This window comes from Protopterus annectens, chromosome 8.part0 (assembly GCF_019279795.1).
Source record: "Protopterus annectens isolate FY-2018-M chromosome 8.part0, PAN1.0, whole genome shotgun sequence".
NCBI lineage: Eukaryota > Metazoa > Chordata > Ceratodontiformes > Protopteridae > Protopterus > Protopterus annectens.
Genome location: NC_056741.1, coordinates 942,037,505 through 942,043,504, shown reverse-complemented (window position 1 = coordinate 942,043,504; position 6,000 = coordinate 942,037,505). Strand labels below are relative to the sequence as shown.

Sequence of the window (6,000 nt, the reverse complement as noted above, 5' to 3'; positions counted from 1 at the left end):
TTTCATAGCAGGATCTCTACACTTTCAGTTCTCCACACTTCCATTTGGCTTATCTACTGCTCCCAGAGTTTTACCAAAATGTCTTGCTCTGGCCATTGCCTTTTTCAGACAAAGGAATACCCAGATTTACCCATACTTAGACGACTGCCTAATTCAGACTGACAGCCAGGAAAAGCTGCTCAAGCACCTGGCCTTTGTAAAATCCCTACTAACCTCCTTAGAGTACACAATTAATGAAAAGAAATCTAAACAGGTGCCCACCTAAAGGATTATATTCCTGGGAGCAAGCCTGGACACAGTATCCCAGATGGTATTCCTTACACCAGAAAAGCAAGCTTTCCCTGACAGCTTACTTCTCTCAACCAGCCAGCAGACCCCAGTTATCTGCAAGGAAAATCTTGCAAGCTTTGGGTTCATGGCATCTTGCATTCTACTCATTCCATAAGCCAGACTGCATATGAGGAAACTTCAGTGGTACCTAAAAAGCCTTTGGTGTCAACACTCTCAAGACCTGGAGACTCTTATACCCATGATACCTTGCTTCAGAAAAGATGTGCTTTGGTGGGCAGCAGTACGCTCCCACAACAAGGGACTATCTTTCTCACCACCCCCCACTACCCAGACCCTCACCACAGATGCATCAGAATATGCCTGGGGTGCACACCTGGATGGCAGGAGCATACAGGGCCAATGGAGCCGACATCGAATCCATCTGCACATCAACCAAAAAGAGATGATTGCTGTCCAGCATGCATTGACAGCTTTCAAACCCCTTCTCTCCCCAGGGGCTCTCCTGATCAAAACAGACAAAACCACTGTGTTGTGGTATATCAACAGAAAAAAGGAGGTCATTGTCACACTGTACTCATCCCTCATTTGACCCATTATTGAATACAATGCCCTGGTTGGTATGTACATCTCAAGACATCTGCAGCAACTGGAAAGGCTGCAGAAATACCTCACTAAAAGAATCACAGGCCTAAAGCAGATGCCCTATGCTGACCATCTAAAAAAAACTCTACCTATACTCTGTCGCATATCGTCTACTCAGAGGTGATCTCTGCTTAACATACAAGGCCATGTCAAACCCAGAGCTGTTGGACGTGCTACACTTAAAGAAATCACAATCCCTCAGAGACACCTGCTCCAGGGATCTAAACCTTGTCATCACAATGAACAAAATATGCTGGAGGGATAGGTTCCTGACCCAGAGACTCCCCAGACTCTGGAATAGACTGCCCATACATGTCAAGCAGAGCACCTCTTTGGCCCTATTCAAAAGGAACCTTAATGATTGGATGGGAGATAAGAAATTCACCCCGGGGATCACATCAGTCACCCTGCTAGACAGGGGTCCAGGGAAGTAAATACTGTGGGAAGAAATAGCCAGGGAATTGTTATGGTTAGGTTTGTATAGGCCCTTGGGCTGATAGCCTAGTACCAGCCTATGAAGCTATGAACCTAAGCAGGGAGGGACTCACTCCTACCCTCTATGCAGGCTGGCCATGACCCTTTGGCAAACAGCTGCTGCCATGCAACTCCACCTGTTAGCACAATTCCTACCAGGTTTTCAAAACTCTCTGTCAGACCACTTAAGCAGAAATTTTCTGGACCCAGATGAGTGGCAGCTCGACAAAAGTACCTTCACCTTAATAACTCAGAAATGGGGCACACCAAAAGTCGACCTCTTTGCCTCCCACACCAACCATCAGCTCAGTTCTGCACCAGGAAGCATCACTGCATGGCTTGGAAAGTGGATGCCCTGTCCTTCCCCTGGGTCGATCTATCAGTCGATGCCTTTCCTCCACTACCTCTCATCCCCAGACTACTGCTCAAAATAAAGGAGGAAAAAACAAGGACAATTCTTATTGCTTCAGACTGACCTTGCTAGCACTGGTACCCACTGCTGTGCAGCCTGTCCCCACTGCCACCATGGCATCTCACTCAGATTCCAACCCTCCTGACCCAGAGGGAAGGAGAATTCATGCATCTCCAATTGCAGATCCTCAGTTTGGCAGCTTGGCTTATTCCCTAACCCCCGATCAATTTTGCCAAACTCAGTAAACAGGTTCTAGATGCTATTCATGAGGCCAGATGCCCTAGCACTAGAAAGTCTTATGCTGACAATTCTAAAAGGTTATGCACCTGGATTCAGGCTAAGGGAGCCAATACGGCAGAGACCTCACTCCCTCTCATTCTGGATTACTTAGCTGACCTGCTACACAGTGGTCTCATGTTTTCCTCTATTAAAATTCATGCCTCTGCTATCTCTGCTCATTTGTCCACTAAGCAGCCCCTTTTCTCACACCCTCTGATCAAACAGTTCCTAAGAGGGGCTAGCAACTTGAGATCACCCAGAAGAGCACCATCCCCAGCTTGGGACATAACTTTTTGTTGGAAAAGCTCACCCTACCCCTCTTCGAACCAGCCTCTTCAGCAGAGCTAACATTTCTCTCCTGGAAGACAGCTTTCCTTCTGGCCATCTCTTCAGCCAGAAGGGTCTCCAAGCTGCAAGCACTCATGGCTGTGGAACCCTTCATCATCTTCCATGCAGAGTATTCCTCAGGACTAAGCCATCCTTCATGCCCAAGGTGGTGTCCAGCGTGGCTCTCAACCAATCCATTCATTTGCTCACCTTTTTCTCTAACCCACAGAACCAGGGGGAAATGATCCTGCACTCTCTAGATGTGCACAGACAGCTCAGATTCTATTTAGACAGGACTAAATCCTTTAGAACGTCTGATCAATTTCTGGTTAGCTTTGCTGCAGTGATAGATGGCAAAGCCATCTCCAAACAAGCCATTTCCAAATGGATAGCACATTGCATCCATTTCTGCTACAAGCAACATGGAAAGCCTCCCCCAAGGGGGTCAGGAATCATTCCACCAGAGCAGCCTCCATCTTTGCAGCTTTCCTCAGAGGAATCCCCACCAGGGACATCCTAGTGGCTGCCACCTGCACATCTGTTCACACCTTTACCAAACATTATCACCTTCCTATCTTCTCCAAATCCAGGGCAGGGTTTGCCTCTGCAGTCTTGCAGGCATCCTAGCTAGTCTCTAGTTTCCTTGACTGCCTCCATCCATTCCTCAGCTTTGGGAATCAACCAAAATGTGATGACTGCAACAGTGAAACATCAAGAACATAGTACAGTTGTGTACACTTACCATAAATGTAGATGTTCGAGTGCATTCACTGTTGCAGTCCTGGTTTCCCTCCCTCCATCCCCCTCTTCTTTCTTCTCTTTCCTTACAAGGGACATATTGGTATTTACTTTCTACTGGTGGGGTTCTTCCACCAGAACCTAGCTCCCACTTGGGGGCTCATGACAGGTTAGGGCAAGAAAAACTGATGTAATGGCGTCGGCTGCCTTACTTTATACTACTGACAATCTGACGTTATTCCTGATGTGGCATCAACCGACGCAGAAATACTAAGCCTCTGATATTCAGGCTTGCCGAGGATTACCCTGGCAGGAATAAGCCAAATGTGATGACTGCAGCAGTGAATACACACGGACATCTATATTTATGGTAAGTGTACACAACTGTGCTTTTTGAGCAGCTTAAAAGCATGTTTGCATGGGTTTGCGAGACGGTACCCAGTGCTAACGTACAGTTAAAGGAATAGGCACTTACTCCATGTAAGCTTCGCTTACCACAGCGCAAATCTGCTTACATTTACATCTAAGCAATACTGAAACCTGCTAAGCATAGCTCATCCTTGGTAACCAGTGATGACATTCCAGTCTAAGAAAATAGCAGGGTAATGACATCTTTAATGTGTATTTAATTTCCTGTACATAACATGCTTCTATGTGGTGTCATTACAGTAGCAAGGGGTGTGACTGTACTGTATGGTACACCTGGGTATACATGGGTAGTACCACAATCTTTTCTCTTTGTATTTGTTTCATACATGGGTAGTATCCCAGGTTATATGCAGTAACACTTGCATGTTACACCAGCACTGGTTGACAAAAATAGTTTAAAACATTTTGTATCATTATGTTAGTACTTTTAACAGTTCTTTTTCAAGTAAGAGTAGATTGCAAATTGTAGTACTAAAACCATGCAGCCCTGCATGCAAAGCTTACTGACTATCTTGTTCTTGGTGTTTGAGCTGTATGTTTTTATGTATCTTCTATTGGATATTGATGTGATATGTTGATATTAACTGTAGACTACTATGTTTTTTGGACATGTCATTGAGGACTGCTGTCATGTAGTAATGGCATACCTTTCAGTTTCAGACATCTATCTTTCAAAATATTCATCCTAATGCATAACCTTTTGGCTATCTACGTCTCTCTGTCCTCTATACAGATGTACAGATGTCAGGTATTGCTAAGGCCATATCACTATGTAGGTGCCCACATTGTATTGTGCTGTGTGCCTGGACATGCTGCTAGTTCTGACATATGGGACATTCCTTAATGTGAGCCTTGCCCCTTTTCCTTACCTGGGTGAGGGACATTTCAGAGATGGTGGCCTACAGATTCACATACAGTAGGTGGCAATATATCACAAGACAGGACATGTGGAGACAGTCAAACAACATGGGGGACATACTCTCAGATTTGAGAACAGATTCTATGTCATCAGTGCTGTTATACACATGGTGGATTGATAGATTGACAGGGTTTGTATGGACATGCATTTAGTGAGTAACTTCACAACTGACAGGGATATGTCTCTGACATAGCACTCCACTGGCATGCTGTCCACAGACTGGCCACATGTCTGCCTGTTATTGTTTTGTCTGTTCCCCAGACAGTTGGTGCCTTTGGTAAATCAGTCATGGACTTTGGTGAATGCAGTCAGTAAATACTCACATCTATTGGTATTACCAACATCATATTCCTCATAAAGGATGTTACAACAAACCCAGTAACATCTGCAACTTTCTCAATGTATGACAGAAATATGTCCAAACAAACCCAGTAACATCTGCAACTTTCTCAATGTATGACATCAATATGTCCAATCTACCCCTGTGTTAATGCCGCTGTCCCCAAATGATGTCAGGCTTTGTCCAGATGTCAGTGAGGCACAGACATATTTATTATCATTATTTCTTGTCTTCATTCCTGCTACCATCTCAGTGATGTAGTAGACCCACAGACATATCAGGGAAGAGGCCTTAGATATGAATCCTGAGCCTGTACATTTTGAGGTGAACTGTACATGTGAGAGGCCTATGTATGTCTGCCCATTGTTAACAGACTGTCATGATTGTGTGCACATGTCATGTGTACATGTTATTTGGGCTGTGTATGCAGGGTGTGGATGTAAATGCTATGGCTCCTTCTTTATCTGACTGTGCATGCTGCTCCAGTTTCCACTGATCTATTGGCTGTATGTGTTTGTAGGGCTAGACTGAGACATGTCCTGTACCAAGGTGAGGATTCAGACTACACTGTGAATTGGGACTGTATATGTAGGTCTAGTGTGTGAGTGGCAAACAATGATGTATTTGTTCACACAGTCCGTATACTCTGCCATTCCACTTGACTTACCGGTATGTGACTGTAACTGTGGTGATGTTGGTTGTGGGTATGCACTTTCACAATGGTGTCTGTTTGTTACTGCTGTTACATCCCCATAGTGCCTGATATATTTGCAAATACACGTCTAATTACCGATAGCAGATATTCAATTACTTGTGCTATTTCTGTAAATATATGTTAGAGCACACAGGAGGGTATTACTACAGCAACTGTGTTAGCTTATCTATGTCAGTACTTCATATACATCCCTATTTTCATGGCTTCCACCCACCACTTTGTCTGCCTTGGTCCAGATTCATTGCAGAATGAGGTTCTGAGCATATCTGTCAACTGGCTGGATTGTTTCGGAATGTCCAGGTTTATCGCTCATATTTCTAGTCTGTTTTACAGATTATTATCATTTATATGGCAAATAACTGTAATGACATGATTGTTGTCAGAAAATGAGGACATGGAGGGTGGAGCCAAGATGGCTAACTGATAGCAGCAGT

General features: G+C 44.5%; 1 protein-coding gene across 2 annotated transcripts in view; it reads left to right on the top strand.

Moving 5' to 3' along the window:
* Positions 1-6,000, top strand: part of LOC122809170 — a 726,709-nt gene that overhangs the window by 622,813 nt on the left and 97,896 nt on the right. The gene's annotated exons all lie outside the window — the stretch shown is intronic.